This window comes from Acinonyx jubatus, chromosome D1, assembly GCF_027475565.1.
Source record: "Acinonyx jubatus isolate Ajub_Pintada_27869175 chromosome D1, VMU_Ajub_asm_v1.0, whole genome shotgun sequence".
Classification (NCBI taxonomy): Eukaryota; Metazoa; Chordata; class Mammalia; order Carnivora; family Felidae; genus Acinonyx; species Acinonyx jubatus.
Window position 1 is genome coordinate 66,042,808 of NC_069390.1, and position 26,631 is coordinate 66,069,438.

The 26,631-nt window shown below is 38.6% G+C and overlaps 1 protein-coding gene and 1 pseudogene across 7 annotated transcripts in view; both read right to left on the reverse strand.

Moving 5' to 3' along the window:
• The window catches only part of DLG2 (discs large MAGUK scaffold protein 2), a 2,057,646-nt gene that overhangs the window by 1,101,312 nt on the left and 929,703 nt on the right, over positions 1-26,631 (reverse strand). The gene's annotated exons all lie outside the window — the stretch shown is intronic.
• The window catches only part of LOC128311706 (40S ribosomal protein SA-like), a 120,355-nt pseudogene that overhangs the window by 93,413 nt on the left and 311 nt on the right, over positions 1-26,631 (reverse strand).

The window sequence follows — 26,631 nt, forward strand, 5'->3', positions numbered from 1 at the left end:
GCTGTGGCATCTGCAATCCACTACTAGACTTCACTGGTCCCTCACTCCACATAGTTTTACCTCTCTGACGTGAGGTATAAAGGGAGAGGGAGAGATTCAGTGCTTTTCTTAAATATAATGTATTGAACTATCTGTAAATGTGTGCAACCTTGTAACAGACCTGAGAAATGATACAAAGAAAAAAGGAAAGGCAGAGACCTCTTTTTCTATCAAGAAAGACCAGAGAGCAACTATAGATTGATTTAGCTATATAAAAAGAATCAAAATAAATGACCTGCATGAAGAAGAGTACTTAAAATAATGCAGTGGTATTTTTTTCTTTGTCTCTCCAGGAAGACAGTCCAAGCTGGTGGTTAAAGAAAATGAAATCTCCTGCATTCTAAACTTACTTCCCCTCTGTTCAGGCTCTGGCCACAGTTAAATCGATTTCTTTTTTATCACTACATATACATCTGTTAACACATTTTAAGGTAGATTCTCTGTGCAACTCTGGGTACATAACTGGTTGGCACTTCTGAGACTTTGCAAGTTACTTAAGGGCTAGAATGAGATAGGGCACCTGGGTGGCTCAGTCGGTTGAGCATCTGACTTTGGCTTGGGTCATGATCTCACAGTTTTTAGGTTCGAGCCCCGCGTCCGGCTCTGTGCTTGCAGCTCGGAGCCTGGAGCCTGCTTCAGATTCTGTGTCTCCTTCTCTCTCTGCCTCTCCCCTACTCATGCTCTGTCTCTCAAAAAATAAATAAATGTTAAAAAAAATAAGAAACAAAAGAAAGAAAGAAAGAAAGAAAGAGGTGGATACACTGTGAAAGCAGTCTTTCCTGGCAGGCCTGCTCTCCTGGGCCCTTTTCATGAATTCACTAAAGCTATAACTTTTCTCAAGGAAATCTTCATAGACCAAAACAACCAGCACAGCTTCTGTAACTTCTCCCTTCTGAAACAGAGCAGTTATAATCATTATATAAGCAGCTTAAGCATAGGATGTAGCATCTAACGACCTGGCTCTATACTTCCCAGGTGTGTTACCTTAATTTCCTCACCTGCAATGCTAAAGCCAGATTTTGCTTGTAGGAAAATTCATAATGTACATTAGTGAAATCTCATTGTATGCCATAAAGTGTCTTACACAATTATTATTCCCTGAAATATGAAAGGATGTCTCTCCAAATGGGGGAGAATATCATCTCTTTCAAAGCATGAGTCCCACATATACCTTGAGAACCATGTTAGAGCACTGGACACTTTGGAGTTTTTGTTTGTGTGTTAAGTCAACATTTCTATGTAGAAGAATAGCTTACACACACTCAACTTTCCCTTCACCACTTGGAACAACCATATAAAAAATATTTTTAGAGCCAAAGAGCACTGAAGGCTGCTTCTCATAAGCAATGTCAGCTGTTCCTTAAATATGACAAGAATAATAACTGAAACAGCAACCAGGAGTTAAAGCCCTACTATGTATTGAGGTACTGTGCCAAGTAGTTTACATATGCTACCTCTAATTCTTCCAACCATCCACACATGTTGCCAATCATGCCCAGTGTTTAAGTGAGCAAATAAGCTCACAGGGTCAGTATCTTGCCTAGAGATACCCAGCCAGTAAGTGGTAGATTAGGAATTTGAACCCAAATCTGCCTATTTCTAAAGGTTGAGTGTTTGCTTCCTCATTAACTGGCTTACTGTAGTATAGGTGCAATTATATTAAGACTCAGAAAACAACTCCTGAGTTTTCCTGAGAGCCAAGGAGGTTTCATAGAAAGCCCACCTGTACACACTAAGGGTACCCACTGTTTCACCTAGAGTGACATTCAACCTAGTTCAGAAGAAAGAGGACTTCATATCCCTGTGAGCAGGTCCCAGGATGAAACAAGTTCCCTCTTACTCCTGCAGATTACCTTCACTTCTTTGGTGAAGTTTTCTTTCAGAGTGCCTTGAAAATGTAGGGTGGGAAAGCACCAAAAAGCATCTGTAAGAAGTCTTACCGGAATAAAGTAATTTTTTAAAGTAGACCAGGAAAACAAAATGGAGGGAGTAGAAAAAGAATCATTTCATTTGTCTAGGTACAAAACAATGAGGGTTATGTGGGCATCTGAAAAAGGCATAGATAAAGCAGGAGTTGTGGATCACGAGGCCTCCCTCATACTTTGCCACTGTGTCACCCCATACAACTTGGCTTGAATGTGAAAACTGCAGTGCTAAGGAAACACAGAGCTTTCGTTTACAAGAAAATCATACTGCAGCAAATTCTTGATTATCTTCACCCCTACAGAGTTGCATTAAGAGAGTTAATATCCTAGGATGGAAAATTCACCCACCAGCTTCAAAACCATGAGCTTACCCTCCAGGCACTTCTACTTTCAAAACTAGATAAGGAGGGAGCAGTCAAGAGAAAAAAGAGGGACCTGGCTTTGGAAGAAGACAGGCTTAGTTCATACCCCTGCTCCCACAGTACTAAAGGTGTTCTTGGACAAACTTTTGCACTTTTCTGAACTTCAAAATACTATCAGTAAAATTGTTTCTGACAGAAACAATCAGTAAAATTTATCTAAGGGTCAAATGAAATGATACATGTAAAATAACCATTAACACACTGCTACATAATAGGGCCTAAATGAAGATTACTTATTTTTGCCTAAAGCTTCACGAGCAGATTATACCTCCGCTCTTTTGAGAATTTAAGAAAAGTTCCTACTTTAGAGGTGCCTGGGTGGCTCAGTTGGTTAAGACTCCGACTCTTGGTTTTGGCTCAGGTTATGATCTCACAGTTTCGTGAGTTCCAGCCCCACATTGGGCTTTGTGCTGACAGTGCGGAGCCTGCTTGGGATTCCTTCCCTCCCTCCCTCCCTCCCTCTCTCTCTCTCGCCCCATTCCTCCCCTACTCCAAATAAACAAATTAAAAAAAAAAGTTCCCATTTTACACAAAGTCAGAAAGTGAATACCCACAATTACATTTAGTAACGTCTCTACATACAGTGGTGAACAATGGAGGTGAAAGTTTCCTATGATTTATTTGTTTATTCATTGCACGTGCTCCAGTAGAGCATGTCTCCAGTGAGGGTGTCTCCATCCCAGAGATCAACATAGGAAGTCCGGCTCCCACCATTCAAAGCAACCCCCTGAAAAACACATGATAATGACAATTTGCCCTATTTCTTCCACAAAGACACCAGTATGAGACATCTTCCCGAAAATTTACAACAGTGTCAGCTCTGAAATCTCTAAAGCTTTGTTACTGTTGCTTTGTTTTGCTTTGTTTTCTACAGAAAACAAAGCTATGGTCCTTAAGAACCCGCAGGATGAGGGTAAGGAAATGCTATGTATGCTCTAACCATCACAGGCTTGCGGTGACTTTATGATTTCAGATAATCTATGCACATAGTAGATGGGAAAAATAACTTCTTTCTCCCAAACTACAGGTTCTTTAAGTGCAAATAACTCAGCATAGATCACTTGGCACAGGGTTTGACCACCTCCGTGGCTGTAAATGAAAAAAGAGAGTTGTCAAAAGCATTTGAATCAGACAGGAATAAAGGATGCCAGTTGCTTATAGAAGCTGGCAATTAAGACAGTGTCTGCGGATAAGCAAAGCAAGCAGCTTCTTGACAACTTCTTTGGACCTAAATTCTTTGGAGTTTACTTGATATCTTTGTCAGGACCAGGCAGGGGGCCAGAATAACTTCTGCAGACTTCTCATCACTCAGGAGACAGGCACAGCATGAACCACTGGGCTGCTTCAGTCTGACAGAAACAACCAGAATCCTATGCGTTATGATATATAAACACCTTCCTGGAAACCAATGGCCCAGAATTTAGTTTGAAAACAAGGTTAGTTTGAAAACAACTAACACCGAAAGCCTCAGAGCACAGAACTTTACATTCAGAAAAGGAAAAACCAAAAGCAAATCTATTAATCAATCCCTGATGAGTATTATACACTGAAGCTTTGGTTTAATTAAAATCATCAAGCCTTTACTGCATGTATATGTGATAAGCACTATGCTAGGCCCCGAGATGCAAAATATCATCTGACAGATATCTAATGGGAAGGCATTCTTCCTTCACACATTAGCAGAATAAGTTATAATTAAGGCACACTATCATTGTGGGGCTCACAGCGTATGTCTTTGTGTGTGACCTGTGTGTGCAGGTATTGAGAAAATGAAACAGATATTAAAAAGTAAATACAAATTGATAAATTCCAGAGCATTTATAACACATATTAATATATAACTTATACTGACTATATGTAACATATGTAAGTAAATGTTGTATGTATTGATGGCATGAAAAGAACTATAAAAGCACAAAGAAAGGAACAAGTACTTCTGCCTGAATGAACTGAGAAAAGCTTCACATAGGAGGCACGTTTTAACTGTACTTCTAAGGGTAAGTACAATTTTGCCAGTTGAAGAAAAAGCAGAAGGGAACGTTTTGGTCAGAACAATTCTTTGTACACCTGTACCTAAATAAATGATGCCAATAATGCCTTCTCTAGATGTAGCTATGATCATCACAAAATATGTTTTTTAAAATGTTTATTTTGAGAGAGAGACACAGAGAACATATGCACAGGGGAGGGGCAGAGAGAGAGAAAGAGAGAATCCCAAGCGGGCTTGATCTCCCTTGATCTGTGCTGAAATCAAGAGTTGGATGCTTAACCAACTGAGCCACTCAGGCACCCCACAAAATTAATATGTATTATGAAATAGGTGATAATATTTGGTTATAATTTATTCAAGGAAATATATAAAAGACAAATAAGCAGTAACCAAATCCAAGACATTTCAGTAAATTTGACAGTGAAAATTTTGGCCTGTATAAAGAAAAAATTTCCAGGATAAATTTTACTCATCTATTCATTCACTGTTATATTAATGATTAAAATTCTCATGGGTCACCTGGGTGACTCAGTCAGGTAAGCCTCTGACTTTGGCTCAGGTAATGATTTCATGGCGCATGAGTTCGAGCCTCGTGTCAGGCTCTGTGCTGACAAGTCAGAGCCTGGAGCCTGCTTCGTATTCTGTGTCTCCCCCTCTCTCTGCCCCTCCCCGCTCATGATCTCTCTCTCTCAAAACTAAACATTAAAAGAATCTTTATTAATATCTAAAGGATGTGAAGCAGCCATTAGATCATAGTCTCCTTGAGAACCCATTATGTGTTCACTAAATTGTCTTAAATAAGTTGCAGGTGAGAGCTCACATCCAGTGTGCGACATAAACGAATAATATCAATTCAGTATGATGACCTCTGTTGTAGAGGTGTGAACAATATTTGGGGGACAGAAAATGCCAACCAAGAGACTTGCTAGCATTTTATTACCAAAATTAGGTGTGAATATACAGTGAAATTATTTCTATATGCAGCAAATACTACATGCACCTTTGTACCTTTCAGTCATATGGTTATTCATTGATATTAATAATACATACCATTTATTAGCCTCTGCTATATCATAGTTATGATGCTCAGTGCTTGACATAGACTACTTCATTTCATAGTCACAATTCCATAAAGTAGGAGTTATTAGCCTCCTTTACAGATGAAGAAAATGAGGTCCATAGAGCTTAAATAACTTACCCAAGGTAACACAACTAGCAAGAATATGAAGTAAATCAGAAGCAAGAGCTTTCTGTTGCCAAAACCATGCTATTCTACTTCAGTTATCTTATTTGGCCCTTTATCTGACAACCACCTTGAGAATAGAAGATACGCATGTTAGGGCTAAAAGGGATGTTAGAGATGGATTTTCACCTCCTCACTGCACAGAGGAGGAAACACACTGGTTTATGTTATCTTGGTTATCAGGAGCCTACTTTGTTATTAGTGCAAAGGGCACATGTATGCAAGAGTGTTTGGCCATAGGTGAGTGGATTCAAAATAAATGCCAGTTCTTCCCAGTCCAAAACCAGTGAAATGTTTATGACAAATTGAAATCCAAGGGAAAGACTCTAGGTTCTTGACTGCCATTTTATTTTGTTTCATTTCTTTCTCTATTATGCCACACTGCCTCACTTCTGGGTAATGATAATTTTTCATGAATAAATTATTATATTTTCTAAAGCAACCAAAGTTAATAAAAGTAAATTTTTGCAAGCAGGCACTTGGAATTTTCTTTGGTTTCTCCTCCAGTGACTCAAGCTTGTAACCACAAAATACTCAGCTTGGATAAGCTTTGCATCTGGACCATCTTTCTTTGCAGACTTTGTTCTTTGCTTTCTTCCCGAATCTTGAGTAATGTCATCTATTCCAGAATCGCAAAAACCTTTAAGCTCTAGAATAGGACTGTTAAGGATTCTCTGATGAAAAAAATAGTTAATTCCCTAGTAGCAGTCTTTTTTTTTTTAATAGAATGTCACAATGGACAAATATCCTACTTTCAAAAAAGGTTATAATAAAGCATCAAAATGAATTGTGATACCAACAGAAAATACTCATTTTCTATAATGGGACCAACTCAACATCCTATAGAATAAAGCCTTAGGGGGTAGATATTAGGAGCGAAGGAGAAAGGCAGCATAATGAAGAGGGTGGTGAGAACGCCACATATTAAATAAAGAAACCCAAGTGTTTAGATTGGCGTGTTGATGAATTAGGTGCTAATGTATAAAGTCACTCACAGTGGCTGTGATTTGTTGAGCTAGTGAGTGTTTGTATTATGTTTTTAAACAGGGAAATCAAGGTGCTGCTTTTTCAAAAGGAAATTATACAAAATATTCTTCTTTTTGATAGACTGTGCTGCCTTCTGGAACTAGCCTGCAGCCAAACAGTGATGAGGGAGCAGATCTTATCTTTGGCCCTTTCTTTTGGTGTTGAGGTTCCTCTGAGACAGCCTGCAGCCTGGCCCGGAAGGCATGCTCTATGCCTGCAAACCTGCTTCTCAGGCTTCCAATGAAAAATCACAGAACCACATGGATCTGGAGCTTTTGTTAACCCCTGAACTCCAAACTCAAATTTGCTCTTAAAGCGGCTCAGAAATTCTAAGGTGTGTCCCTAGGAAGCTCAACTTTCTCGTTTCTTCAGACTATCCCAACCACCACCACACTCTCTGTCTAAGCCCCTAGCATCATCTCCTCTCTCCTGTAGGGAGCAAATAGGAGGCATCAAGCAGGAACCCTCTTAGCTTCCAATAGATTTTCCCTATGTGGGGGCTCTAAGTATATGCATTCTAGTAGCCTGTATTCCAAAACTGTTGAACTCCAGGCTGAGTCCCACCTGTCCTTTCCCACTTCCTCAACAACCTCACTTCTTTAAACACATCTCTTTCCTCTCTTGTAACTTTTTCCCTTGGTGATTGCTCCAAAAGTCTACCTACACTTGTTCCATCCCTTACCAGCTTCTCACTCCTTCCTTCTCCCACTGCAGTTGGGCTCTCCCTTACTACTTCCCTGAAATAACCTGGGGGAGATCACCGATGACTTCCTAATTACCAAATACAAAATGTATCCATTGTGGATAAGGGAGTTCCGGCATGAGACTGGACATTTTAATTACTGAATTGAGACTATTATTGAAACACTGGACACTTTAATTACTGAATTGAGGCCATTATTTAGAGGTAGAAGGTTCAGAAAAGCATGGGACAACAGGAGTATTCATCCAAAGAGAGGCACTGGAAATTAAGAAACTTCCCAATATTCTAAAACTTATAAGGAGCAGGTCTAGGCTTGAGGCCAGGAAACAAGCAGGCTCTTGCTTGCTTAACCTCTCACTAAATTGTGACTTGTAGTCTCTTGTATTTTTATTTATTTTTGAAATAATGTGCTTCAAAGGACTTCCCCATGTCTACATATTGAGCTCAGTGTTTAATAGGTGTATTACAATCCACTGTGTAGATAAACTACAATGGTATATTTAATCAGTCACATATTGATGGGCTATTTTTAGCTTTTGCTATAACAAATTATGATGCAGTAAACTTCCTTGTAGATATAATTTTTGTGGACTTGTTGAAGTATATATGCATGAAAAATCCCTAGAAATGGAATTACTAGGGATTGATACTATCAAAAAGCTCTCCAAAGACCTTGGGCCAATTTACATGAAACTAAACATAATCTTAACTTGATCTTCCTGAGACATTTGGCTCTGTTGCCATTGTCCTTCTAAATGCCTTCATTTTCATGGTAACATTTTCTTCCAGTTGATTCCCCACCTCTCTGCCTGCTATTTCTCCATCTTCTTTAGGGTGTCATCTTCTCCATTATCTCCTTAAATGCTCAGTCCTTTTCTCCTTTCTTAGACCACACCTATTGTTTCTAATGTGACTTTTATGTGCTGAAATTGTCTAATAATGCTAGTCCAGACCTATCTTCTCGGCTCTAGATCTTTGCCTGCCACCGCTTTTCAAAATACGCTCCCTTACACATTTCACAGATCATCTGATTTCAAATGCCAAAAGCTTGTTTTATCATCTTCCTCATCTAACCTGTTCTCTATCCTTTTCTGCCTGGGGCAGTGAAAGCCACGATAATCCAACTAGTCTCCTAAGACAGAAGCCAGTGCATTATTCTAGATTTTCTCCCTTAGTCCACACATCCAACTAATTGCCAATCATTGTTAAATCTACTTCCTTAACTCTCCTATATCTCCCATTCCTCTGTTATTTCTGATTGGACTATCATAAAGATCAAGAAACAACAACAAAAGTCAAGCAAACATACAAGCACACAAATGCCTCATATTAGAAAGAAATGATGTGTTTATAATGTTTACTCTTCTAGGAACATGAAACATTTCCTTACTCAAATCTTTTTATGCTTCTTACTAATGTTTTGTCACTGCTTTCATAATCATCTTGGCCATCATTCTTCTAGGTGAACCCATCTTTTACTTATCTTCCTTCTAAGACCTTTGGGGTATATATTAAAAATCTCTACTCATATTTACAGGGATATTCTACACAATTTAACAGTAATTGTGACCACTCTGTCATTACTGGCATTAAAACTTATATATTTGTAATCATGACGCTTTGAAGTCTTAAAACACATGAAAAGTTTAGAGACTGGATTGGCTCACAGTTTTCAGCTTTCAAGGTGCTCTCATGACCATGGCAGAAAGTTATAGACATCTCCACACCAGCTCACCAGATTATACCTTCCAAAGCTTGTGTAAGTCACAAAAACCCTTTCTCCCACCTAAGAAAATATCCCAATGCTTTTGAGTTCCAATTTCTATCATATCAAGAATCTACACGTCTCTTACCTAATGCCAATAGCCTGATTGATTCCAGATTCCAACCAACTGTGACCATCTCAAGTAGTGCAAGATTTACCAGGATATGGAAGAGGAGTGACCTTTGCCTTCAACATGGCTTTGGAGGTTTCCATGTTTATTTGTCATATGAAATATAACATGTTCCTATGAACACTTGAAAGGTTTTCTGGATCTGGGCTTTACTGAACATCTTGGCATCAAGGGTGAGATATCAGTCCTCCCTCCATAACAGAAGTAATACATCTAGAATTACACAAACACTACTTAACAACAGGAAAAAGTAAAGGTTTTCTGAGATAAAAATGGAGTATAGCTTATCGTTATGGCTCTTTTAAGTATATATGCTAATAAAAATAACAGGCATTATTTCATTTAAATCTTTTAACCACCCTGTAAGATATTTATTATTACACCCATTTTATAGATAAAGAAACTGAAGCTTAAGAGACTAGGTGGCTTACTCAAGCAACTGGGAGAACACAGATGTAAACCCAGATAGTCTGAATCAAGAGTCAGTGTGCTTAACTACATAGTGCAGAATAATGGTAAGCTATTATTGAATCTGACCTTAAATTTTCAATAACCAGAGATGAGATGTTTCGAGACCTGTAACATGTACGTGGAAATACACAACAGTTTCAATTCTAACTCAAGACTCCATCTTGTATTAAATTGAAATGAGACTCTTGGTAACTTCCATTTTCAAACTCTGGAATCAACAGAACAAGGCCAAGGTCTCCTTATGGTCAGCTATTTGAAGCCAGTGATTAGTCTCTTTATTCTCACCTTGACCAATGACTTTTCTATTAACTCACCGTCCTCTCTTTTAGGTAAGTATGTCAAGTTCTTTAGACTGTTTCTTGTGTGGCCACCCTGACTGTCCTCACCTGGGCCTGCTCTCATTTGTGAGTTCTCTGCTTCTACTATGCTGCCAGAAGTAAACACATTATACATTCAAGAGAGACTATGTTGCCCCTCAGTTATAGTCCCACCAGGATACTTTAAGTCCTCTTCACTCAAGAGACATCATAGTGCATGTTTCCACTTGGGTCTTGGGAAATTATCTCTGTGTCAAGGCATTATCTTGGCTCTTGGATACAACAAAAGGGTGGGCTACAACTGAGGGAGAGAATGAGGGAATTAGTAGCTTATTGTTTCTCTATAGCACTGGTAGTAGAAGTTTTACACCTGGATCAATCTGCAGACAAATATCTAGCCTTAATTTCCTCATACACATCCAGTAATAATTATGACCCAGTTTCTCTGTTTGCAGAGGGTTATATATATAAACCTGGATGATTCCTTTATAGAATATGAAGTGGTGCCTTGTAGCTTCAGCAACATGCTGCATTATATCCACAAGCCATAATATGAACCTCTGTACTTTCCCTTCTGGAGACCCAAAGCTCTCCTCTCTACCACTGTCACCACCAGTTACTCCACGGAACTTTTAACCCTTACAGTTTTTGAAAGTACAGTTTTCTGTGATGCTTACCTCATCTCACTTCACAGTGAATCTCAGGGACTATCATATCTGTCCAATTCCTCTTCATTTGCTGTGGACTCTTCAAAGATAGGGACTATGGATCACTCATCTTTATATATAGCATCTGAAGTATAACTGGATTTTCATAAATATTTATTTGAGAAAAGAAGCAAGAGAAGAACCTACCATAAATCACTTTCCCAAGGTGGCTATATTTCTTTGGCTAGCTGTGCAACGTTTGCCAAATCACTTAACCTCTCTGACCCTTAGTCACCTATAATTGGTAACAAACTAGTATCTCCCTTACAGGATCATTAGGAGGATCTAATCAAGTAATGAATGTACATAATAGACATGGCGAATTAACAGATCATTGCCCATTAACAGGCCCTGTCATTCTTACCATTATTCTTACTTCTACAAAAGGACTTGCTATTTTGTAGTGTATGTCTATTTGCTTCCCTCTCTTGCTGGCTAGTGAGTCCAAGGTCAGAGCCTGGATCTTACTTATTTTCATACTTGGCACCAAAGAAATGTTTGTTGGATCAAGAGCTACCTGGCACCAACCTTTTGTTTTATCACATGTGTCCCCTTACTATAGTAGTGGTTTCTGGCATCAAGTTCAGAGGGAACAGTTTGCTGCCCCCTTCTCTTGGGACTCCCATATAGCTGTAGCTCTAGCAGACTTCCTAATACTCTCTTCTTCCTCATTCCTGTCCTTGTCCTTAAGCAGATCACCTGTCTCCTTGCCAGATGGAACTTTGGAAAAGCTCAACATTTTTCCCATCTTGATTCTTTAAGAAAAAGCAGCCTCCTTGAGGCAGAAACATATCTAAAGTTTCAGAGCCTTTTGGAATAACAGTTCCTTGTAATTGAACTTGTATTTGTAACATCTAAATAATGCATGATAAAATACTTACTCCCCAGAAAAAGTAAAATGCTGGCCAGTCATCTATCTTTGATATACGAAAAGCTCTGACCTGCCCTGTGCATTATACCCATTCTATTTCTTCTCACCCCATCTCATAGCTTATAAAAAATGGAAACAGAAGCAGAACACTGAACCATGATCCAAGGTTACTCATTTTTTAGAGTCGCTAAAGCCTCAAGAGAACGCAAATATATTTTGACTCCATACATTTTAATGCTAAGTAGTCTACTTGGGGGTTCTATGTGGAGACAAGACTATGAATCCAATGGTTCATAAATCCTTCAACTTCCTTTGAGCCAAGAGTTGAAACTTCCTGTTATCTTGAAATTTTTAGTAGGCGACAGGGCACAAAATAAAGCTCATGGGCTGCTGCATTCTATTTCTTAAGCAAAAAAAAAAAAAATACTAAGCCACAAAGAAAAGTAATATTCAAAGAAAAGGGCCCAGATTTGGAGAGATCGAGATGCTCAGAAGACAGCAGCAGTTTAGAGCCAGAACATCTGGGTATGACCTGTGTTTTTCTTATTTCATGATGTGACCTTGGGCAAGTCACAACCTCCCTATCCTCTTCACACTTATCTGTAAAATGATGACAAAATTCTAGTTTGCTTTCTTTATAGGGTAGATGTCAGAATTAGATATATGTGCAAATACCTATAAATGGCAAGCAACTATGCAAATGATACTCTTAATTTCTATCAGGGGCCTTTTCATCCACCCATGCAAATGTTTCATTTGCTTGTGTGCAAATCTTCTGGATGGCATTTTGCCAGTTCATTTCCATTCACTAAAACCATCAACATTCCAGCAGAATATTGATCTGGGCCTCAGAGTAGAAAGCAAGACTAATTTATTCATGACTTGATAACAAAGAAAAAACTTGTTACCTCGGGTCAATTTTCACCATGCACAAGAAAGGCAAGGAGACATCCAGATGCTCTTAACAACAAATCTCACTCTGGTATACAATTTCTCCATGGAGAGAAACCCCACCCTCTAAACGGATGATTGCTGTTCCATATGGCACACACTGATGGGTTAGAATCATGATACGTTTAGCTCCAATTCATCCATCAGTGGCAAAGAAACTCTTCCATGTGCATAACCAGTCTAATCCTCCAAAAGTATTTGGAAATAAGATCTAACATCTGTTCAATTTTCTACAAAGGCATCCATTAGACTAGAGGAGAATAAAATTCACCATAAAACCATATAGGTCTGCTTGCTAAAAAGGTCAATCAGTATGTAAAAATGTGAATCAGTAAAAAAAAATATATAAAACACTGGAAGTTCAGGAAAACAGAAAAAACTTTATCATACTGAGAATATAGCTGAAGGATGTGGAAAGGAAATATAAGTTAAATATAGTGTAGCAGGAAGGAGAAAGAAGGACTCTGGTTTAGATGTTAAACATCTAATAACCTGCTACGAACTATATTTGGGACCATGGGCAAGTTTCTTACCTTTATTTTAACCCCTTTCCTTAACTGTAAAATAAAATAGTTTAATTTAAAAAATCTAAAGCATAATGGAGTCAGGTGGAGCTGGGCTCAAATCTCAATTCTAGCACTAATGAAGTAAACTTGGGAGAGCCACAAAATTATCAGACCTTTGGTATTCTTATTTGTTAAATTAGATTAACTCCCTCAAAAAAGTGTTGTAGGGGTTAGATAATATGCATTTAAAATACCTGGAGCATAGTATGCACTGGGACACTTAAATTATTCCCCACAAGAATCTTTATGAAGTCAAGATCAGTCCAAGCTAAAGTTTTATTTATAATAATTGGCATTTATTGAGCACCACACTGGTTCAGGCATCTACCTCTATTTTGAAAGTAAGTACTTTTCTCCATTTGACATTTGATAAAATTGAGGGCCAGAGAGATTAAGAACCTTTCCAAGGCTCATGTGGCTCATAAAGGCTAAAGCAAATATTCAAAACCAGACATGAGAGACTCAAGTAAATGTACTAGTTCCTTTACCAGTGAAATTTAAAAAAGGAAAAAATAATCTAATGGCAAGAAAGTGCATGCCAAGAATGTTTCAGAACATTGCACTTGACTGAACTCACTTAATGCTTAGGATAACCAAGTATTAGCAAACAGTAGGATGTGATGGAATGACTATAGATAGAAATGCTGTGAGGAGGGGCATCTGGGTAGCTTGGACCATTAAGCATGTCTGATCTTGATTTCAGCTCAGGTTCTGATCTGGCAGTTTGTGAGGTTAAGTCCCACATGGGCCTCTATGTTGACAGCACAGAGCCTGCTTGGAATTGTCTCCCTCTCTCTCCATCCTTTCCCTGTTTGCTCTCATCTCTCTCTCAAAATAAATAAAAATAAACAAAAAAAAAATCCAGTGAGGAACCACAGAGGCAGTGAAGAGCCACAGGTATGGAAGTGACCAGCCTGGCTCCCTACTACTGGGCACTCTTTCTATAAGAGCAGCCACAAGGTCCATATATTAGGCTAAGCTCAACTGTAGGCTCTAGTTCCTACATAGTCTTCAATCAAAATTTCATTTGATTGTCTGGTTCAATTCTGACCCAGAATTGAAGCATAGGCTGCTAATTATTCTCCAGCAGACATCCATTCATTCTTCCTTATATGACTCCCAATTTTTATTTGGGCACAGGGCTCATAAGCATCTAAAATGAATATCTCCCAACCTCTTTGGCAGCTAGATATGGCTATTTGACTTAGTTCTGAATGATGAAATTTAAGTTGACTTTTTCTGTGTAGGAATTTTTCCTAAATGAGAAGTGAATGTAGATATTATGGTTGAATATTGAACTGTCATCTTGGGTAGGAGATGGATCTCTTAGGTTGAGGTTGGTTGAACAAGGCAGAAGGATCCAGGGTCCCTGATGCCATCATTCTTGATTGGATTGTTTACTTCTAGGTTTTATTTACATGAGAAAAAAAAGAAACTTTTTTTATTACAAATTTTCTGTCACTCACAGGAAAATTTAATTCTATATGACACAAAGATCAAGTCAATTTGTGAGTAGCTTTACTCTACTCTACTTTAATTCTATGTCTTCAGGTGGAGCTTTGTCTTGCTTTTTCAAGTACTATTTGAAGTCCTCTTGTCCCTGGATTCTGGACTTAAGAAATGGTATCTGAAATCTGCTCCCCAACCTCTACCAGATCTCCTATAGTGCCTTTCCAAGACTCCTTTTAGCTTGCTTTAGGTCTGAACAGGAATGGCATCTTCTTAATGTACCTCTTGGCTACCAATAAACTTTAGGATACAACATCTCTTGATGTTTTCCATACCTAGATATGCCCAGTGCTAGAAGCTTGATCAGCATTTGGAGCTGAATAGTGCTTTTGTGACAGTGGAACAAAGAACACACATATATACACACAGATCTCCCAGATTCTAGAAATAAAACATATATAATCAACTAAATTAGCTTATGACTGCCCCTCCAACTTTTTCCCAGTTTCTGGTACTTGGAATTCTCTTTTGGAAAATGGTTTTCAATAACACATCTGTGACACATTTAGGCCAACTGTTAAGTTTTAGAGGGCACACAGTCCACAGAAGACCATCCTCCCTTCTGACAGCAAATGTAAGTTTGGAGAGTTCCTAGAACCACCCCCAATTTAGATGATTCATTAGAAGGATTCACAGAACTCACTGAAAGCTGTTATATTCACAATTTGGCTTATTACAGGGAAAGGATAAAGATTAAAATTAGCTAAGGAAATAATTCTATCAGGCAGAGTCCAGAAAAGTTACCAAACATGGAGTTTTTATTGTCTTCTCTTCGGAATCATGGATGCATGACTCTTCTGGCACTGATGGGTGACAATATGTACAGAGTATTGCCAACCAGGAAAGCTCACCTAAACTTCAGTGCTCAGAATTTTACTGGAGCTTGATCACATACTGCCCACATGACAGACCTTTATTCTCCAGCCCTTCTGGAGGTGAAACTGATACCACATGGCCCCAAATATTCACCATAAACCACAATGTTAGACTTTTCAGGGGCCAAATCCCTCAACAAACAAAAACATTCCTTTTAGACATGATATTCCAAGGGCCTAGAGATTCTCTTCCAGGAATCAAGGACAAAGGTGGGACCTCTCTTTGGATAGGATTAACTTCTTACCACACAGCATCCCTCTCAGCTTCCAAGATCCTGGACTTGACACTGACAACTTCAATATTTCACTGGGCACACCGACACCCCATTTTCTCTGCCTAAAAACCCAATTTGCTATCGTCTGTGCTATCCTCAGAACCTCTATGATCATACTGGGTATGCGTTGTCTCCAGATGACCTCCTGAAACCCGGTCTGATACGTCTCTAAAGTACTAATAAGGGAGTAATAAGATGGACAGACAACCTGATCTAGAGTAGAAATACTATGATCTGAGGCGGTAAGGTAGAAGTTTGCTTTTGTTAAGGCTTAAAAAAATATTCCAAGCTTTGAACAAGACTGTGATGGAGCACGTTCTAAGGGAGGGAGAATCTACATCCCACACACCAGTCTTTTGATCTATAGTTTTTCACATGAAAGCCATTTTCATCAGCAGCATTGAATATGGAGATATATATAAATACACACATTGACCCAAGCATTGGGAAATATACCACAGATGCGGATCTTATTCCTTCTGACAAGGGCAAGGTGACTGAGTAGGCCTGTTTCTTTCTCTCATTTCCTGAATTTATGATTTAATGGAAATTGGGGCCATAAAATGTTTCACCGCATGTTATAAATAAACTCTTTGGCCTGAAGGACTCAAATTAACTTCAAGTTGTACATTTTTATAAAGAATACATTACAGCTTAATGTGGGAGTGGGAAGATCTAAATCAATTCAAGCAGCGATGATTAATTAAAGTTAGTCTGCAACATTTCCCAGGGTCTGCAGATGGAGCATAGCAAAACAAAGTTTTATGACTTGGTTACCATATATATTCCTCCCTCCACATACTACAGGTAACTTACGTAGATTTTCTGTGTATAGAGAACAATATCAGCACACGATGCTTGTTTGTAATTATGTCCTCGTTGGCAGTATTTTCTTCGTGCATGTTCTAGAGATGTTATGAGATGGTTTCCTGGCTTGAGGGCTCTTAAGTAACAGTAAATGGTTTTGCATATTTTTTTCTTCTGAGAGCATCAGAATCATTTACCTTGTTGAGTAGAGGACAATAAGTCACACTCACAAATGTAGCAATACCATTGAGAGAGAGAAACCAGACCCAAAGGTGGGAGTCCTGGGTTTTAGTTCTAACTGAAACTGCAGATGCCCATGGGGCTTCTCTTCATCCTCTGAACCTCAGTTTCTTCTTACATAAAACTGCAATACAAGTAATGCCCATCTCACTGGAGATTAAAAGTCATATATTTGTAAAATGTGCCTTAAAACTATAGTGCATCATAAAAATGTTAATTTCTATTAGGAGTGCTTTTTTAGTAGAAATTTATCACATCTTGATAATTCAGTATTTACTGTGGGTCAAACTATGAGGTAGAAGGTTGGGATACAAAGGTAAGACATGATCCCTCCCTGGGAGGTGCTTATAATTTAGCATATGTGTTTGAGTGTGTGTGTGTGTGTGTGCACGTGCGCGCGTGTGTGTTGAGGGGGAATGGAGAAGACTGAAAGAGAAAGAGAGAGATGTCTTTTTAAGTTACTATAACCTAGAAACCACCCAGCAGCACTTAGAATATTCCTTGATCACTGAAGATGTTTCATACAAAGGTTTATATATTCATCGTTTAATGTAAATTGAGAGATTTCTCATTTCAAATCTGCTTAAAGAAAGAAGTAAAGGACATTATGAATCAATATTAAAAAGAAAGGAAGTACAATCTCACCTAGACAAAATACCACCTCTACTTTTTTGTGTGTATTGGGGGTAACTTTTTTCCTCTACAATTCTTTTAAATTTCTCTAGTGTGAACAAGGTTTATGTTGTTCTGGGAACCACAAATGGAAACACATGAGGTATATAACGTGGACTTAGGGAGCCACCTCCTTCCAGCTATCTGACTACCTCATCTCTAAGCCCATCCATTCAGATATAAATATCAGATTCTCAGTCCTTACAGTTAATGTCTCCATAAATCTCTCTTTTAAAAGCAGTCACTTCTGAGAAGGCCTGATTTTGCCTAGTGGAGGTCCTGGTCAGATCCCTCCAGTCAGAGATTAAACCTGAGAAGTGAGAAAATGTGAGGCCATGAATTTTACTCTTAACAAATCGCTCTTTCTTGAGCCTGTGAGCTAAAACTAAGTTCTGGGAGGACACAAGTTATCAGGTCAGATGATTACTATCACCTTCTCCAAATTTCCTAGCCAACAGGATCACCTTCACAAACGAAATTATTTTCCTTAGCACTTCCTTTTCCCACATTTTACCTTCTCCCTTTGGAAGATCACCTCAGATATCATCTATTCCAGAAAACCTCACCACCTCCTCTTTCTCTACTCTCCAAGGTTGGATCAGAGATTGATACCCTGGACTTGACAACAAACCCAGGATAACATTGAAGGCAGGAACCATGTTTTATGCATCTGTGTTTCTCCAAAGTAGGCACAAAAGCACAGAAAATATTTGTTGAAAAAATAGATGAAGGAATAGGGCAAAGATATAGAATGGTCCTTTTCTGCTATCTCTCCTGTCTCCCCCTGCCCCCATGTCCTGTTTGTCTAGGACTGGCCTGATTTATGACTTTTGATCCCACAACTTATGTGTTACCTTTCCCTCACCAAAATGAAAAGGTTTGGGGGACAAATTATATAGTCACCTCATTTATTCCCCTTCTGTTCAAAGTAATAGCAAAAAGATCTTATACAACATTTTCCATATCATCTGGAAGAATAAGTCTTGCTAAGTATACATCAACAAAGTTGTTAGTGTTAAAAGCAATTATTAGGAAGAGTAATACAAACATAAACGTTCAGTTTTAGTTATGGGTGACTTTATTTAATACCAAAGTCAGAACTGGCTTTATGTTGGCAGGTTTTAATTTTGGAGAAAGTCCCAATGTATACTTGCTTTCTTTTTTATGTTAAAATTTCTGAAATTAAGAGGTAATTCATAGCCATAAAATTCACCTTTTTATAATTCAATATACACAACTCAATGTTGTTAGTACCTTCACAACACTCCATCTATTCCTGAAGTTTTGTAGCCCCTTATACGGAGCCTGAGACTCCCACATCCTTAGATCCAAGTCCCCATATCAAGTTCTTAAGCACATGCTGACCTGAAAAAAACCAATCTTTATACCAGTTGGTTCCACCCTCATCTTCTCCCTCCCCTCTCTACTCAGTTCACATGGTCTTCCAAATGTCTTGGCTCCAGATCTGATACCCCAGCAGCAGAGCCCTGGCTACAGAACTCCTGTTCTGAAGTCCCAAGTTTCCTTTGCTGAAACAGAAGCAAGTCCCAAGCAGTCCCAAGCAGTCCCGAGTTTCCTTTGCTAACCACAAGTTAGCATTTAGATCCCAAAGGAAACTTATAGACAGAGTAACAAAGGCTCTTTTATTTCTTAAGAGCCTTCCTTCTTGTGAGGGAAGAAAAGTGGCAGCCACATTTCTATGAAAATACTTTAACATTTTCAAATTATCCTTTTTATTCTATGGATAACCAAACACACATAATCATAATTCAGAGTGAAGTAGTTATCAGTGACATTTGTGTACATACAGTCCGCTTGAAAAGGAGTTTCAATTCCAAACCTCCTCCTCAAATCTATCAAAAACAGAAAATCAAGTCTGAAATTATTTACTCACCACAATTGCAAATTCCATCTATTTCAAATGGCTTAATTACAAAGTCATGGAATATAATGAAAATGACAATTGACTCTAAGTTAGTGAGTACAATTATAATTAATAGGAGACTGAAAAATGTTTATAGTGCTTGGAAAACAAGAGGTCAGGACATCAATTACAGAGGTAACATAAACGCTTTTATTTTTGCTATTCATAATTCAAATCCAAGCTATGACATATTGTAACATGTGGCAAAGGCCCCAGCTTTTCAATCTTGTGCTTAGAGTTCAGGTGATTGAATCAGAACACAACAGAAAACAAGGCAGGAAATATGGGAGGGAAGGCACTGGGGCCAAAATCTTAGAATACATCCAGGAAAATAAAATTGATTTCCAGATATGCTCTGGACCTTGTATTTCTTCCCAAGCTACTTTGCACCTTCCCCACCAGCACCCTATGTAAGATAACATGAAGAGGCTTATATATGATGATTATAGTAGACTGTATTACTGTTCTCAATTTTCAGTAACTATCCACTGCCCATTCTCTTAGAAAATGATACAATCCTGCCCTTTGATTTTGCATTTGGTCATATTACATGCTTTGGCTAATGGAATACGAGTAAACATGAACACATTATGTCTTAGCAGAAGCTGGGAGAAGCACCATGAGTTTCTGCCAGTATTCTTGTGTTGACATTCTGCGCTGAGAATGGCATGTCTCGGATGGACACCTTTCCTTAGTTTGGGTTTTAGGATAAGAGGATAAGGGGAGCAGGTCCCCAGCCAGAGAATAGCCACAGTGACTACAGGTAAGTAACATGAGTGAAAATAAAGGGTTGTTTTTTATAAATCACAGAGATGTTGGGTACACTTGTTATCATGGCGTACTCATACAATAACAATGTAACATTTATAGGGTCATACAATTTGTCAGATATTGTTTCAAGTGTTTTATATATGTTGTGATTTAATCCTATTTTACACGAGGGGACTGAATCAAAAAAAGTTAAGTAATTTGTACAAAGTTACATTGATAGTAAGTGGCCTAGCCAAAATTTAAACCTAGGCATTCTGGTTTCAGAGGCTAAGAGCTTATCTATTATGCTTCACTGCCTCTCCAGGTATGCACCTGCCATACTTTCGATATTCTCCAATTATTTAAAACTCCTTTTCACTTTCATGACTTTGCACATGCTCATCTCCTGTATGAAATTCCCTTTCACTCTTTTTAATCTAAGAAACTCCTATTCATCCCTCATAACCCAGTTGAGGACTTTTTTTCTCAGTCTTATAACTTCTTATTAACCAGCTGCTGCACCACCCAGAACTTCCTGGACATAGTTCGTTCTTTTATGACGGCATCACCTTCCATAAATACTTTTGTTATAACACTGCTACTACTTTGTTTCAGTGCCTATCTTCTCTTTCAGAGTTGGGGGGAAATATGGAGAGCCTGGGTATCTCAGTCAGTTGAGTGTCTGACTCTTGATCTTGGCTCAGGTCATGATCTCTTGGTTTGTGAGGTAGAGATGCACACCTATCTCTTGGGATTCTCTCTCCCTCTTTCTCTGCCCCTCCCCTGCTTGTGCTCTCTCTCCCTCAAAATAAATAACACTTAAAAAAAAGAGTGGGGGAAATATTCATCTTTAACTCTAGGACTAAACAATGTACCTATGACTATGTGACTATGATGCAGTCAATGATGAAAAAGAGTTTGATGAATGAATGTAAGGATTTCCAGTAACCAATTCTATTTGTTTTCAAAGCCAATCAAAGGAAGATCTAGGAGTAGATGGCATTCAGTGACTCTGGGGTTCTATTTTTGTGGCTGATTTCACATTCTAAATCACAAAGAAAGTCACAGAATTTGGTATGTTAAATCCCGTCCACTTGTGGTATGATTTCTTTAGCACAGGTGAATTTGCTCACCTCAGTTTGCATCTCCCCCCTCACCACCACCACCAAGGATTCCTATAGGCATAATGAGAAACTAGGCTAAAGCATTTCTACCTAAACCTCTTTCCTACCATGTGTACTTCTTCTCCTCTGAGCTTAAAACTTGGACCCAAAGGAATAGACATACTGTTTTCTTTTCATGAAAGAGTCGGAGGCTACCTCATAGACCAGTAAGGATTATGATGGTTAATTTTATATGTCAACTGGAATAGGCCATGGGGTATCCAGATGTTCAGTCAAACATTATTCTGGGTGTTTCTGTGAGGATGAGATCTTCTGTGAGGTCTCACTCTGTGAACAAGATTCACATTAAATCCAAAGACTGAGTAAAACAGATGGCCTTCCATTATGAGGCGAAGCCCTATCCAATTAGTTGAAGGCCTGAAAAGAACAAAAGCTGATCCTCCCCTCCCCCGCCCCAATAAGAGAATTCTCCTGTCTGATGGCCTTTGAACTAGAACATTGGCTCTTATTGGGTCTACAGTTTCTTCTGGCTTTTGAACTCAAATGGAGACATTGGTTGTACAGATTTTAGACTTGCTAGCTTCCATAATCATGCGACCCAATTCCTTATGATAAATCTCTAGATAGTTATAGATAGGTAGATACAGATATATATGTATATATATGACATATTAATCTATCGGTTCTGTTTCCCTAGAGAATTTTAACTAGCACAGGGATGAAATATCTAGAGACCTTCCCATCATCAATGAAATACTTTAGTACCAAATGAATATACTCATCCAAGAGCTAGCTCCATATGCCATTGGATGTGTGATAGTGTGTATATACATGTATACACACACATACATACCAAATGTTTATATTTAAATAATTTCATTCCCAGATTTCTGAAGTAATTACAATTGTCTCTACTTTGTAGATGAAGAAACAAAGCTTAGGAAGGTTTACCTGAGGACAGATATCCAAGAAGTAGAGAACTGAGATCAAAATAGATTAAAAAATCCTGGGGCACCTGGGTGGCTCAGTTGGTTAAGCATCTGACTCCTGATCTCAGCTCAGGTCAGAATCTCACAGGTCTGTGAGTCCGAGCCCTGAATTGGGCTGTCAGCGCAGAGACAGTTTGGGATTCTCTCTCTCCCTCTCTCTCTCTGTCCCTCCCCTTCTCAAGCTCTCTTTCTCAGAATAAATAAAACATTTTTTTAAAAAAAACAAATTTTCATGACTCCAAAGTCTAAGCTATTAATTATTACACATGATACTGAAAATAAACTTCCTTTTAGAGTGGGCAAAATTTACATGCTCTTCTATCTACATAGCTGCTTTTTCAACTCAGTTTACCTGCATTTTGTGAGTTATATAATGGTCCTCTTTTATCACACTTTATTGATAATAATGCCCACATTTTAAGCATCTATTATGTGACAATTTTAATGGAGGTGCTTCAGATATACTGCTTCTAAAGGGGGTCTTACTGAATACTGAGAGTTGGTCATTCTTTTCTCTAACTGTGTACATGCAGACACTGAGATTCAGAGAAGTTAAATAGCATGCCCAAGGTCATGCAACTAGGAAGTGAGTGAGTGGGAGGGCACCAGGTCTGGCTCCACCCTTCTCCTTGCCCTGTCTGCTGGTAGTAAGCTCTCCAGCACCTCATGTCCTCACGTGCTCTCTCACCCCACTACTCGAATTATGTCTGGCATATTTTTGGGACCAGAGGAGATAGGGTGGATATGTGTTGGGTATGGGTACAGCGTCTAGAGTAGGCTTCTATAAGAAAGGAGAGGGCATGATAGAGACTCTTCCAAAGGTTTGTACAAAGTCCTGAAATGCACTCTTAGAGACAGCGTTGTGAGTGATTAGGAGCTTAGACTCTGGGGCAAGGTTGTCTGGGTTAGAATCCTGGCCCTGTCATTTCACCAACTGTGTGACCTTGAGCAACTTGTTTAACCTCTCAGTGCCTCCATTTCTGTAATTGCAAAATAGAGTAATAATAATATTCACTTAAGAGGATTGTGTGAGGACAAATTGAGTTAATATGTTTTTTAAAAAAGGTACTTGTGACTTGCACGTATTAGGCTGTTAAGTGTTAGCTATTATTAGTGTTAATACTGAATACTTCATGTTCTTATTTGCAATTTATGACACCACTTAGAAACTATAAATGTGTTTCTAAATTCTGACACTATTCTCACTTGGCAGGTAAGTAATCAACTTTATAAAATGGAAACATTAGGCTTTCAAGATATTTGCACACAGTGAGGAAAGCTAATGTACCTTTTGTAAAACAGAAAGTACCATTTTTATGGAGATACAGACGTGGACAATATGAAAACCTGAATAATATGAGCATAAATACTAAAAACACACTTATGGTAAAATATAAATTTATGTCTATTCTGAGACAAATAAAGTCTTTAAACTCAAAATTGAGAAAAGTATGAGAGGATTAGAATATAGATTGATGTTTAATAAGTAGATTTTATTGCAAAAAATGCACCTTTGTGTCTCTACATTAAAAATTAACTCTGGTAGAAAGAGCACTGAAATAGAAGTCAAAATAATGGAGCTGTTATTCTGGGTATATCATTTCACAGAAATTGGGTGGAGGCTTCTGTGGCTAATATTCTTTACCCCTGAGAAAAACAACAGGGATTGAGTCAGATCTCACTGTGGACCCAGCTCTGCTACATGCCTGCTGTGCGGAGAGTGTGCAAGTTAACGAGTCAGAATAGGAATGCCCGTTGAAAAGAGCAATGCCTATTTGTGTTTTGCACAGTGTTGCGCACAGTGCCTGACAGAGAGTGCCCTTGTCTCCAGACCCCATTTTCTTCACTTGTAGGTCCCTTCCAAGTCCATATTTCTATAATGCCATGATCCTGAGTCCAACATTCTAGGCTGACTTTATTGAAGAAGTTGCTGAATGGATTCTTCTGGCAATTTCAATCCTACAGTGCATTTGTTTCTTCTTTATGCAGCTGAGTTTTAAAGATAGGTTTTGGCAAATGTTCTCTGCATCCTCAATGTATCCTTGAATAATCAAATAGAAAGAGACTAGCTTCCCAGATACCATTTCTGTGAAGAGAATTGCTGTGATCAAAATGCCTCTTTCTCTGAATGACCTTTCTGATAAGACTAAATCAAAATGGTTTAAGTACTCATTATAGGTTTATTTAGCTCCACAGACGATTCCTTCAAGCTGCATCCACTGAAGGTTTGGATGGCATCAAAAATCAGCATTCTGGGAAGAAACACTGAAACACTTTCACAATGTTCCCTAGTGGCTTCAGGTGTGTCCTTTCAGAGCAAGCATTTTATCTCTGAATCTGTAAGTCAAGCCACCACCACTATTCACTAATAATTGTTATCTTCTTCCCCTCCATTTCTACATCTAATCCTCATTTTTTGACATTATTTTTACATCCAATTTTCATATTAGTTTTTGTCACTTTCATGCCAAGAAGACTGAAAGCATTATGCAAAAAACAAATGATGGGTATCCAGGACTCAAAAAATATCTGAGTGTCTACAATGTACCAGGCACTGTTCTAGATGGTGATATAAAAAAATAAACAGAATAGACAAGACTCCCTGACATCACAGGTATATATTTAAATGTCTGTGGTGGGGGGGGGGGTGGCAACAAACAAATGAATAAATATTTTATATACTATATCTGATCTTGATAAATGTGATGGAGAAAATACCAGAGGGAAAATAACAGGAAGTCTGGTGTCTACTAGCCACACCCTGTCTCTTTACTCCTTGAACACAAAGCTTGACTACATTCCCTGATCCCCCTGGAAGTCAGTAAGGGCCATCTGACAAAGTTTTGACAGATGGAATGTAATGTCAGAAAAATGCTGTGCTCCAGTTTTAGGCCTAGCTCCTAAAGAGTCCTGTGAAGATCCTCCATGATCACTCTCTTCCCTTGTTTGCTGGATAAACAAAGAAAAATAGTGGGTGACTCTCAGACCATGGAATGGTTGGAACCATTTACAAGGGAAGATCCAGTTCTGGGGCCCTTGAAAATCTATATGGAACAGACTCTCCTTTTTCATTCACCACCCAGATATGGACTATGACGAGAGAGTGAAACAAATCTTATGGTATTAAGCCATTGAGATCGGTTTAGTAGTCAAGACTGCATTGATTTTTATAAGGACTTTCTTATAGTGGAAAAAAAGAGATATTTGCAATATTGGTGATAAATGCTACAGGAGAGTAAAGTACACATTTCCCTAAGATTGAGGGTGAAGGGCCTTCAATCCATAACTGAAAGGATTAATAAAGTGCCTAAAAAGTTGAAACCTGTGTTAAAATATGAAGGGCAGCATTGACCTGACAAAAAAAGGTGAGACAAGGAGTTTCCTTGCAAAGCCCAGCATAGGCAAAGGCACTGGGGCCCAATAAAACAGGGCCTGCTGTGGGAACTTCAGAAAGCTGGAGATTAGTGTGTATGGGGTTGATGGAAGAATGGATAGTTAAGATCAGATCTTGGAGGCCCTTCAAGCCATCCAAAGGAGTTAAGAGGAATGGGATGGAAGAAGAGTAACATGGTCAGGCTCAATTCCAACCTTCCTTCTGATTGCATTAACACAGTCTCAGCTACCCTGTCTCTCTCATTAATAAGATGTCCATATCTAAATGAAATGTGTAAGCTTTCAAAGGGCAGTCTCTTTCTCTTCCTTTAATTAGGTTTTCAGGATATGAAGTAGGCATCCTAATCATTTATCATATTTAAATCAAGAAAGCACTATCACTACACATGATTTTAATGAATAAACCATGAGGAAAAAGAATAACTTCAGTGATATATTCTATGCTGACTCTCTCCAGGACTGGAGGCGATCAAAGAGTAGGGTGCTTATGATGGGGTGCCAGTGTGTCTACCAGAAGCTCCAGAACCCTAAAGTCATGCCATTTCACAAAAGGCTCACTCACACTTTCCAACTCTGCTTCCCTGATCTCTAGTAGCAGAATAATTTAAACATCAATGCAAACCTCTGATTAAACATGTGCTGTGCACTTTACATACACTGTCACTAATCACAATACCAGCTGCAAGACCAATGTTATAATTTTGATTTTACAGACAAGAAAACAGCTTCTAAGAGTTCAAAGTCATATAAATCCTATTGGAGTCAGGATTTGAATCCAGGTCTGCCTGATCCAAAGTCCCTATCCTTTCCATCATATCACTCTCACCTTAACACTACAGAAGCATAATCAGTCTGATTCTGGGTAAGTCTGGGGGTTCGTGGTCCAAAACACCATTAATTTCAAGACTTGTATTTTATCTTAAAAATTCCTATGAACTTAGTATTCT